This window comes from Macrotis lagotis, chromosome 4, assembly GCF_037893015.1.
Source record: "Macrotis lagotis isolate mMagLag1 chromosome 4, bilby.v1.9.chrom.fasta, whole genome shotgun sequence".
Taxonomy (NCBI): Eukaryota; Metazoa; Chordata; class Mammalia; order Peramelemorphia; family Peramelidae; genus Macrotis; species Macrotis lagotis.
Window position 1 is genome coordinate 125,344,669 of NC_133661.1, and position 11,220 is coordinate 125,355,888.

Here is an 11,220-nt window from a genome sequence, read left to right on the forward strand (position 1 = left end):
GTATAACACGTAGGTTGCATAAATGCATGCTTGGGAAGATGTTAGTACCCTTTACAAGTTATAAGGAATCTAGGATGAGAGGAGGCTTGGGGGAATGGGAAGATAATTAGTTTAGTTTTGAACATATTATGTTCAAAAGATGTCTATAAGATGTCTAGTTTGAGATGTCCAATAGGTAGTTGGATATGTAAGCCTGGAGGTCAGGAAAGAGGTTACAGTTGGACAATAAATCTGAAGATTATCCGCATAAAGCTAATAGATGAATCCATGATAGCTAATGAAATCATTAAGTGATATAATATAGTGGGAGAAGAGTAGTGGGTCTAGGACAGAACCTTGGAGAACACCCACAGTTAATCAGCAATTTTTGGAAGATGATCCAGCAAAGGAGACTGAGGAGCAGTCAGATGGGTAGGAGAAGAACCAGAAGAGACCAGTATCATAGAAACTTAGAGAGGAGAGGGTTTAGAGGAAAAGAAGGTAATAAAAAATGTCAAAGGCTGCAGAGGTCAAGAAGGATGATAATTAAGAAAAGACTATTAGAGTTGGCAGTTAAGAGATCATTGGTCACTTTGGAGAGAGAAGTTTCAGTTGAAAGAAAATAGAAAGTAGAGTCAGGAAGAAAGTAAAAGTAAAGAAAATGGAAGTATTATTTGTAGATGTATTTCTCAAGAAGTTTAGTCACAAAAGAGAATAGAGATATGGAATGATAGGAGGGATGAATGGCTTAAGAGAGAATTTTTTGAGGATGGAGTAGATGACATGGAGTAGGCAGTAGAAAAGCAATCAGTAGATAGAGACTGAAGATAAATGAGAGAATGAAAATGATAGATAAAACAAACTATTGAAGTGGAACATTATTTGGATGATGATTCAACAAAGGAGAGGGAGAAAGAGCAGACAGATAGGAAGAGGAGGAGATATCAAAGATTCATCACCAGTGGGTCAAGTGAGGAAGGAAAGAAAGCATAATGAATACAGAGGTGATAGTTGGAGAAAGAACTGAGGGACTGACAGATTGGAAGCCCCAGTGAGGACACAGAGCATCTTTTAGGATTGCAAGGCAGATGGAAAAGTGAAATGACAATATATTGTAATCAGAGAGGGGAATTTCCGAGTTCATGAATATGCAAGTGGTCCATTTATGAGTGATGGTAAGAACTAGAGTATGACCTTCTTTATAATGAAGGTGGATGGAGGTTATAGGAAATGAGGAAATTGAGAAAGTGAGAAGTTAAGGTGTTTGAGATAATATGAATATTTGTATTGAATTCTCTTAGTATGAGGGCTGGAGTTAAAAAGGAGAGAAAACCTGTAAGCCAGACACTAACCTCATTGAGGGAAAAAAGAGGACAATTTTAATTGGATGGTAGAAGGGACTGAGAAAAACTCAGAGGAAGAATTTCCCTACTTCTTCCTGTGATTTAGGAATAAGTGAGAGAGCAATCAGTGCTGAAAAAGAGTGGCCAGGGAGGCTGTCATTAGGAAGGAACCAGGTCTCAGTGAAAGCCAGAAAAATAAAAGGAGACAGAAAGGAAAAGATTTAAGATGGAGAGTTTGTTACCTATGAAGAGAATGCAAAAGAAGAGATGAGTAGCTTTAGAGTGGGTTATTGGAGGTCTGGGGTGAAGGGGATAGGAGTAAATGAGAGATCAGTGGAGGATGGAGAGCAAAGTTTGAATAATGGGGGGGGAAGGTCCAGAATCAATAAGATGGAGAGAATATGACAGATGAGAGCAGTGGTATGTATTGCTAGAGACAGTTTGAATGGGAGAGTAATATTGTTTGTTAGATTTTCAATTTTATATCTCAGAAATCTGCAAACCACTACAAATCAAGGCTTGCTTTATTATTTTGTTGATTTCTAGACTCTTTGTTTTGTTGATTGTCTAAAGAAAATGTTGGAGAAAATGTTAATAATTTAGACTAAATTAAAAGTGTGTTGTGAGTACATTTTCCCCCCTAAAGAGCTGTTTGCCAATCATTTATTAAAGTAATCCTGGGTGGGAGTTTGTTAATCTTTGAAAAATTAGTTCAGAAAGTTTAACATTCCCAATTTGGTAGGTTGGCCTCAGGGTAGAGTCCTCTCAGTCATGTGGAGACTGGGGTAGGGGAAAGAAGGAAATGATTGGGGTGTGAAGTGTGTTTAGGGAGTACTGGTATCTGGTATGAGAACTGTTGAGCCCTTTTCAAGGACTGCTTTCCACTTCCAACTTTCCAAATGATTTTACAACTTACACCTGTGATTCCAAAAAGCTGTAGCATATACAGCAGCTCCATCTAGGTAAACTTTCAGTGGTTAGGCTAAATCAGGTTGAGGGTAACCAATGGATCTCCAGCTCATCAATGAGTTAGGAGGATGTCTATCCCAAGCATATGAAAACTTCCCCAGTAGGTTGGGCAGATGAGAACAATTTGTTCCTTACCAATTTTATTTTTGTTCATTTAATAGAGACTTTTCTTGAACTGATCTACCACATACATATGCTGGATTTCTTTTTCTTAGGTTTTTTCCTAGGCAATGGGGTTAAGTGGCTTGCCCAAGGCCACACAGCTAGGTAATCATTAAGTGTCTGAGCCCGAATTTGAACTCAGGTACTCCTGATTCCAGGGCCGGTGCTCTATCCACTGCATCACCTAGCTGCCCCTGAGAACAATTTGTTCCAACAGTCATGAAGGCAGCTGAAGTAGGCATTGTGGAACACTTAGAAGTTGGTTAGATATCAAAGATACCAAGGTCATCTACAACATTTTGAGCTATTATCAGTTGTCTTGACTTTCCTGCTACTGGACTGTGATGACTCTGGCCTAGAGAGTGAGACTGATAACTTTGTGTAACTCTGCCTCACTTAAATCCAACTTAGCAAAAGTCAAAAGACATCACCCATATCATTTTTTTACCATTTTTATCTATCTCAAATTCCTGTGGTGACAAGCAAGTGAAAAAGTTTCAGGTACCAAAATATTAGGAGCTATAGTCACAACCCTGCACACAGGTGGCCCAGGCCATAGGGTCATCTTCTCAATAGAAGCAAGAATGGAATTCAGCAGCTCCCTGGGTAACTGAGTAGCTTTTTAAGGATTACATATCTCCTGGTATGAAGAAAGGGCTAGAAAAGATACCCTAAAGACTGTCTGCTTATCCAGTCCTAGTCTGATTACCACTGCAGGTGGGAATCCCATCCTCCTGTAGATACACCAGAAAATGTTACAAAAACTTTTGCAAAAAGTATTGTACTTGGGGTGGCTAGGTAGCACAGTGGATAGAGCACCGGCCCTGGAGTCAGGAGTACCTGAGTTCAAATCTGCCCTCATACACTTAATGATTACCTAGCTGTATGGCCTTGGACAAGCCACTTAACCCCATTTGCCTTGCAAAAAAAAAAAAACTAAAAAAAATGATTTTACTCACCATAAGTATGCACACTTATAGACAATACAAAATCCAGTCAATCTGAAAAAATGAACAGCTCTTGTTGTAAGACAACCCAGCAGATATTGCATCCAAATAGCAACTCTGAGTAAAACAGGGATGGTCAATGAAGGGCACCTTACTGAATTTGAAGCTAGTTACATGTTTTTCTGGACTGGTTTCAGTGAAAAGGAACACTATGAAGCTGGTTGTAGCTTTTGCAGTCAAAACTAATCTAGTCTACAATTTTGTATACCTGACAAAAGGAGTAAACAACAGGCTCATGACAATGTGTTTGCCACTTGCAGAAAAATACCATACCACCATCATCAGTGCCTGTGTTCCCACCATGGCAAACCCTGATGAGGTCAAAGAAAAATTTTATGAAGATCTGGAGACCCTTATCATCTATGTGCCATAAGAGGATAAGCTTATAAATCTGGTTGACTTTAAGGCTAGAGGAAGTATAGATTACCAGACATGGTGGGCAGTCTTTGGGAAGAATGGAGTTGGAAACAGCACAACAATGACCACTTACTACTGAAGACTTGTGCATCTTATGACCTATTATGAAGTCTCTGAAGCTGAGATGCAACAAAGTATGGATAGATTTTCTGCTGCTTGTTTTAATTTTGTTATAACAATATCAAGAAAGTACAGGTACTCCATCTAGTAGCATCACAACATCTTTATATGGAACTATTGGTTACAGCAAATGAATAAGTTTTGAATATTGTGGATAAATTCATTTACCTTGGCAATAAATTTTCCAGGGATGTTCACATTTATAATGAGGTTGACATACACATTGCTAGAAGTACCTCAGTGTTTGGGAGTCTTGAAAGGTAAGAGAGGGAAAGAAGAGGTGGTAGACTAACTACCAGAATCAGGGTCTACAGAGCCATTGTGCTGACCTCATTGCTGTATGCCTGTGAAATCTGGACAGTCTACCAGGACCATACCAGGAAACTGAATTACTTCCATTTAAATTGTCTTATAAAGATTCTGAATATCACCTGGAAGGCTAAGATATCAGATACCAAGGTCCTTTCTCAAACTAAACTGCTAAACATTCATATACTTGCCAAAAAGATTATTTTATGGAGAACACACCCAGAGCATGCATTTACATGGTTGTCAGAAAAAGTGATACAAGGGTATTCTCAAAATCTCTCTTAAGAACTTTGGAATTTATTGTGGGACATAGGAGACACTGGCACAAGACCACCCTGCATGCTCTCCTCAGAGGGCTCTATGAGCAAAATAGAATTGAAGTAACTCAAAAGAAATGTACAATGTGAAAATTTAGAGAATCCACTCCCAATGTTCATATAGATTATCTGTGCCCACCCTGTGGTAGGGCATTCTGAGTTTGTATTGCATTGATTAGCCACAGTTGAACACACTGCAATTTAACTTTCACGTAGTGACAACATTTTGATCCTCCTTGAGGATGAAGGACAATAACAAACAAAGGAAGTTGAAAGGTTTCTTTCTCCATTTGTTGCAGTCAGGAAGAGGCCAGGAGAAGGGAGTGCCTGGTGATGGAATGGTCTCTCTCTATCAGTTGCAGACAGAAAGGTTCTTCTGAAAGCAGGAAGAAGTCTGCCTAGGAGACTGACTTTCTTTCAGATCCCTGCAAGCAGTAAGAGCCTCCTACAAGCAAGAAGAGACTATGAAGGGATTGAGACTAGAATGTAATTGTCTTGGCTCCATGATATTTAATCCTATAATCAGTAGGAAAATACTGGAGTTTATTAAAAGAATAAAGGGATGTAACATGATCAAACCTGTGTTTTAAGAAACTCACTTTGATGGTATATGAAAGATAGATTGGAAGAGGAGAGATCTGATGTAGGGAAACAATTAGGAGGCCATTGCAGTATTTCAGGTGAGAATTGATGAGGGCCTGAATCAGGGTGGTGACTGTCTAACTGGAAAGAAGAAGATACACACATATATACATACATTATACGCATATACATACACAACTGGAAAGAAGGGTATACATATGCACATATGTAGAGTTTAATGTATATGTGTATTTATGTGTAAATAGATAGATATGAAATGTGCCGACTGAGCAGATGACATTTGTCAACTGCTTGTTTATATGGTGCTGAAATTGAATTTTTGGGTGAATATAATTTGCTTCATTTTGTTCTATATTCACCATTTTACAATGTATAACCCCTGCATGAATCATAGTAACTACTGCAACAGCTGGTTCCCTTCAGAGCCTTTCTTTGCTCCCCTAATTGATACAAAATGACTTAATTGCTTTAAAGAAAAGGATTGTAGTGTCTGGAATGGTTCCCTTCTCTATCTAGTCTGACAGGTAGTTCCCTTTGATTTAGTGAAACTAGCTATTTCCTGTAGCGATCAGTACACATTCTCTTTTACAATATTTTTTTATTTGTAAAAACCATTTGCACTATAATGCAAGCCATCTTTTCCCCTTTGTTTCATGTTGTATATAAATATTACTAGTTGAATTGTGAATGACACAAATTTCCATCAACTACTGGTGGGATGTGCCATACTCTATAATCAAACCTGTCTCTCTAATCTGTGATATCTTATTGGCAATAACTAGTTGAACCAATAAAACAAATCCATGCAACCCTTATGGTGACTTAACTGGGATTGGTTGACCCAATCTTCACAGATTCCCATCTTCAAGAACTTTCCAGGTGCTTAAAGGAAAGTTCATCAAATTGGGAACTTCTAGAAAGGGGGAATAGAGAGGGTGATGAAGTCGCAATTCTGCAATTTTGTGTTTCAAATTTGAGAAGGTTAATGCTTTATATATTTTTTGTTCTGTATTGTTTGATTGTCTGTTTTTTTAAAAATGATCACTCTATCATCTTGACCATCCTTTCTATCCAAATTCTTGAATTCTGTTCATTCTGACATTAGACTTTAGCTTTTAGTGTTCCTTAACCCTGCCAAAATAATGACATAATCTTGAGGTAATCCTCAAACATTGTAGTAATCATGGCTGACAATACTTAGTTGCAGTGGTCAGTAGATGACATAATCCTCATTGTTTGTTATGGTCAATGGTTAATATAATTCTTAGACTTTGGTCATTGATCTGTATGAGATCTATTCTAGAACAAAACCCACACCAGGCTTCTGTTGATAAATTGGGGAAAAAAATTGCAGGAAGTACTGGTTTAAGATTATGCTTCTTAAACTCTGTCAAACTAAATAGCCATCCTAAGTGGATAAAGTGCTGGGCTTGGAGTTAGGAAGATCTGTGTTCCAATCCAAACTTAGACTTTAACTATGACCCTGGGCAAGTCACTTATCTCTGTTACCTCAGCTTTCCTCTTCTGTGAAGTGAGCTGACTGAAACAGTACTGAAAAATACCTATTGTACTGAATGACCTTGATTATTATTTGGTACTTTTGATTATGAAGCCTTCTAATGTTAAATTGTCTCATTTCTAAATAAACTTTCAGTAAGAAATAAGGACAAGAATTAGACTCTTCTAATGCAAAATTTCAAAGCTTCTAAAAGATATATCTTACTTTCTTATTTTGGTCAAATTGGCAATGCTAATTCACATACACAGAAGGAAGGAAATCCTTTATTTGCTGAAATTTATGACATCGTAAACTGATTAGAGTTTAATTTGTGACTGAAATTTCAACTTATTTTCTGTGAATTTCCAAAATATGGTTTAAATATTTTTATAAATGTTAAAATATACTTGTGAAGTTTTTTTTTGGGGGGGAGGAATGCTGCTCTCTAGAATTTAAAAAATTTCAAATTTTGTTAAAGTTTCATACAAATGGTTTCTGGATCCTTTCATTACTCTCTTCTTTACCTATAGAGTGATAGATTATTATTTTAGAATAGGAAAAGAATAGGATTTCACTCAATTTGGAGAATACTGAGAGAGCCTTAAAGCAGAAAAAAGGATAAACAAATAGTTTTGTCATTTGCAATTTCCAAACTTACCTGGTGCTTATGAATCACATATTGCAAACATTGTTTCTTCCAGAAATAGGCATTTAAATCAAAAGACAAAATTTCACTTTAAGAGAATGTTTTTGTTATGCCTCTGCCTTTTTCTGTGAATGAATTTATAGAATTTAATTGCCTAGGTAAATTAGAAGAAAAATCACCTAAAAGGAATTAAAATAGACTGCATTTGCAAGCTCTTAAGGAACTAAATTGAGAAAGTTTTATTTGAAGTTTTAGTTTTGATCAGGGAAAAGTAATGTTTTGGAGTTAATTGGTATTGTATAATTAAACTGATGCTAATTTGGAAAGGGGAGATTTCAGTGGAGTAAAGAAAGTTAGTTTTGTAGATGAATTGAGATGTCATTGTGAAATAAAGACATGAGGGACTGAGAAAGTAGTAAAGGGGATTTAAAAAAAGGTTGAATCAGAAAGAGGTGCAGTTTTGAAGGGTTTTAATCAAAGTTTGTGAGAAGAAAGAGAAAGAAAGTTTTTAAAGGATTATTGGAATTGTTGAGGCATAAAACTTAATTAGAAGGCAATGAAGTAAGAATTTGGATTTTCCCAAGAGCAAGAATATGAAACTAGTGATTTTCTTTACTCAAGTTGGCACAATATGGAAGTCTTATCTTTGCCAGTTATCAAGAGTTTAGGTATTTACTTGGCTATATTTTACTTTATAATTCATAAAAATGATAATTACTTGGTTGTTCTGGGCCATTTAGAGGTTAAGTGAATTGCCCAGGGTCACACAATCAGTAGGTATCAGATTTGATATAGGTCTATAAATTACAACATAAGTCTTTGTAGTCCAGCTTGTGGTCCCATGATCTTAGAGTGGCCATCCCTGAATGAGGTGATCTACATATAAAACTGAATCAATTTTTTTTTAGTTTTTGCTTGTCCAAGGCCACACAGCTACGTAATTATTAAGTGTCTGAGGTCAGATTTGAACTCAGGTACTCCTGACTCCAGGGCCCAGTTCTCTATCCACTATGCCACCTAGCCACCCCAACCGAATCAATTCTTAAATACTCTCAAGAATTTACCACTTTCCCTTCTTCCCCCATTTCTTTTCCACCTCCAAAATTCCCTTTAAAGTATCTTTAGCGCCTGGGTTAATCCTTTACCGAGTTTTTAAGAAAAGACAAAGACTACTACCTGGTTCTGAAGCTCTGGAGAGGGCACAATCTGAATAGTTGAGGTGGAAGAATTATCCACAATAAGGGGATCAGATTTTCATTTAAATCCTTCATTTCCAACTTGTAGGTCATCCATCCTTTGGGGGTCTTAGAGCTTTTATAAACTATCCAACCAACAGTTTGATTTGTATTTAGCTATCTCCAGCAAAATATGACATGCCAGTATAAGCAAATATACCATCAATAGACAGATGTCTTGAATATATTTATATGCTTATTTTTATATGTCAGATGAGACCATTAATAAAATAGAAATCCATTTAAAATGATACTGAATTCATTGTAGGCTTTGTCATAATGTATTTTCTCAGTGGATACTAATTTAATTCTACCTGCTGGAGACCCAAAGACAAAACAGAAGAGGCCCTGCCTTCAATGATTTCATATTGTATATCTAGTGATATAACTACTATCACTTGGGAGGGAAGGGTCATTGAAATATTTTATGTTTAAAAAAGATATTAAAAACAATAATGTTTGTCCTTCATTTTCAAAGAAGACCACACCATCAGGGAGATGATGCCATGACAAGTAGATGAATGGGATTAGAGTAAAGGGGAGCTGTCACCAGCCTCACTTTCTCCTCCAGTCACCTGGGTCCAGTGGCCAGATAAGAATCAGGACAAGTGGAGATGACCCTGGATGAAAGGCAAAAAAGGGTTAAGTGACTTGCCCAAGGTCACAAAACTAGTAAGAGTCAAATGTCTGAGGCTGGATTCCAACTCCTGTCTGCCTGACTCCAAGGCCAGTGCTGTATACACTGCATCACTTATTTGTTCTTTATTTTAAAAAAATGATTGTTGTAACACTGTGCTAATTACTATCAGAGTCCAAAATTGCAATTACACCTGCCACAGCAAGTAATACAAAACAGGGACACCACACTAAGAGTAGCTACTAGGGAGGCCATCACTGAGGGGGTAAAAGAGACACTAAGATAGTGTGGACAGGGAAGGAGTTCATCTGGGAGTGCCAAAACACCACTTTTCACCCTCATTGTGTCATAGGAGAGTTTCTTACCCTTAACTCAGCAATCTGTCCTATTCAGTTCAGTTGTGCTTGTTGGAGGAAAAAACCTGCCCCCCCAGAGAACCTGACCCATTCCTCCATGTCTTAACCAATGGTCCTCCTAAAAAAATTTTTTTAGAGAAGGTAGGGGAAGGAGGAGGGGAAAGGTGTGGTGACAGTATGGAATGACTATGTTAATTAGGCCACTGGCTAGGGAGAGAGTTGGGATAGTGGAATGGAGGGTAAAGAAAAATAAATTTCATTTCCCTAGGATGAAGTCATGTTTTCTCTACCTTTTTAAAAATTATGTTATTTGTTATATAGAAAACTATTGTCTTTCATAACTTTTCAGGGTAATATGCAACAGAATGCAACAAAACCCACTATGCCTTCAGCAAGATTTTAGATTAGAGCAAATCTGGGTTAGAAGAATATTCCTTTTAGAGAAAATAAAATAATAACAAAATTCATTAGGAAAAAAGAAAAGATCTGAAATATCATGGGAAATAATTAAAAAAGGTACATAGTAGCACAGAAAGGTGTACAGATGTTGGGTATACAGATCTGAAACTATATGATAAAGCGGTAGTCATTGAAACCATATAGTATTCATTAAAAAATAGAGGTAGATCAGTAAAACACACTACATAAAGGACAATCTGAAACAATGGAATTCAGTATCTATCCCATTGTTTGATACAGTGGTATATTACTTAGAGGAAAAACTTTCTCTTTGATTAAAATTGTAAGGAAAAATGAAAACCAATCTGTCAGAAATTATATTTAGATCATCACTTTTCTACCACATTGCATAACACATTCTAAAGTGTGACTTTAATATTAAAGCTATACTATAAAAAATTAGATCTCGTGTATACTCCTCATTGTGAGTTGGAGATGTATTCTTGATGAATTAAGAGATAGAGACAGTTACAGGAAAAAAGGATAACTTTGATTACATGAAACTGTAAAGCTTCTGCTCAATCAAGATGAAATGCATCTAAGATAAGAAGGGATGTGTATAATGCATGATGCAAAAAAATTGCATTAAATTTCTCTAAGAGATAATTAGCATATATATATATGTATCTGTTTAAAAATATATATATAAAACTAAAATTCCTGATCATACTATTTCACCAATGCAATATTACTCTAATGTTTTCCTTCCTTTCCCCTTCATAGCAGCCACTTTTCTTCAGACTCTCATTATCCCTTTGCAATGTTGTGATAGCCTAATTAATTTTTCTTCCTCTAGCTACCTGTCTCCAATACATATTCCATATTACTGCCTAAGTATTCTTAATTTTCTGCACTAATCATATCAGTTTTTTCATGGCATGGATAGATATCTTTGTAATATGTCTCACCCCTCTCCAAAGGATTAAGATTTTGATCCTAAAAGTAGCAAGAAAAAGACTATACTTGATTGAGTGATTGCTCCTTCCCTCAACTATCTCAGGGAAGGAAGAGAGGAATTATATCTATCTGACCACATATCCTCAAATTGGAGTGCCATTCGGACTCAGAACAAACCTTGGTTGTTGAGGAAGAAGATAGACCCAGATTTATACTCACTAACTTATTCTGTTCCCACAAAACATTGATTGTAAAGTTATTATGTG